General features: G+C 39.5%; 1 protein-coding gene across 1 annotated transcript in view; it reads left to right on the top strand.

Moving 5' to 3' along the window:
- The window catches only part of Amot (angiomotin), a 39,344-nt gene that overhangs the window by 4,252 nt on the left and 33,627 nt on the right, over positions 1 to 1,465 (top strand). The gene's annotated exons all lie outside the window — the stretch shown is intronic.

Genomic DNA, 1,465 nt, shown 5'->3' with positions numbered 1-1,465 from the left:
TATGTTCTCTGACTTGATTATGCTGAAAGTTCCTTGAAGGCAAGGATAATGTGCATGTGCTCACTCCATTTTGCACAGATCACAGTTTAATCAGATCTCCTTAACTACTTGACCTGTGATTAAATAGTTGTGAAAGTGAATTGAATTATACTGTAGGAGGCTACTGGTTTGGGATTTTAGGGCTCATATTTGCTGCTGATCCGTACTTGGGATGGGTAATTTATCTACTCTCTTATGCTAAAATGGGACAAGTTACATTGCCTAGGCAGATGTCAGGACAAAATGAGAGAACGGCATAGGAAGGAGTCCTTGGAGGGCTTCAAAATCAAGTTATGGCTATATATGATACACAATGTTAATATTTTCAAAATGAGAAAATAACATAGAAATTAAACATAATTTAGAAATTAAAATCATGTATAAAGTCTTATCTTATTGAGAAATAGAGACTTTGCTTTTGTCCTAAGGAAATCCCATGAAACATTGGAGTCATTTACTGAACTTACAGTTGATCTGAAAGAAGATGTCATGGAAGAGTTCCATGTATGGTTCTAAACTGTCATTTCCATCCAACTCCAAGTATTAACACCATCTGACCATCTTTCTTTCCTTTTTTTTTTCATGTTAAGGTGGAAACCGAAATCAAACGGGTCTCAGAGAAGAATGAGAACTTGGTGAAGTCGTATGAGAACTTGGTGAAGTCGTATGAGAACTCTGTGAAGTCATATGAGAACTTGGTGAAGTCGTATGAGAACTTGGTGAAGTCATCTTCCAAAAGAGAGGCTCTGGAGAAAGCCATGAGGAACATTCTGGAGGGCCAGATGAGAAGGATGCATGACTACAACAGGGATCTGAGAGGTGAGAGAGCAACTTCACCTTCTAGTTCTTTTGTTTGCTTGTTTCTTTTGGGAACAAGGTCTCTTTACATAGTTCAAGCTGCCCTAGGACTTACAATATAGTCCATTCCAGCCTTGTATTCCACAATTCCCCTGCTTTCCCCTCCCACACAGTGAGGATAAAAGCTTGGGCCCCTATATCTGGCTGTTGCTTTAAAGTAGCTCTTGAATTATTTTAAGATTCACATTTGAAAATTTGAGACTGTCACCGACCCCTGTTTTTCAAACAAACAATCAAACAAATAAAAAAACCACAAACCAAGAAATGATGCTGACTTTTGCCAAAATGCCGGTATTTAGAAGGCAGATGGCATGTGAGTTAATCGTCTTCACCTACCACAGACCTTCTAGAGACTGCCAACAAGCAGCTAGCAAAGAAGGAGTACGAGGGGTCTGAGGACACCAGGAAGACCATCTCTCAGCTCTTTGCCAAACGTAACTGTGCAAACTACAGAGGCAGGCATGAATGTGTGCATAGTAGTAACAGGTGTGAAAATGTTACAGGTATGGATGGAGGTAAAGATTATGAAAATGTTGTCTGGCTCTTCTCTTTAGCCTTCTAGAACAAC

This window comes from Mastomys coucha, chromosome X (genome assembly GCF_008632895.1).
Source record: "Mastomys coucha isolate ucsf_1 chromosome X, UCSF_Mcou_1, whole genome shotgun sequence".
NCBI classification, from domain to species: Eukaryota; Metazoa; Chordata; class Mammalia; order Rodentia; family Muridae; genus Mastomys; species Mastomys coucha.
The sequence above is the reverse complement of the archived record's forward strand: the minus strand, read 5'-3'. Positions and strand labels throughout refer to the sequence as shown.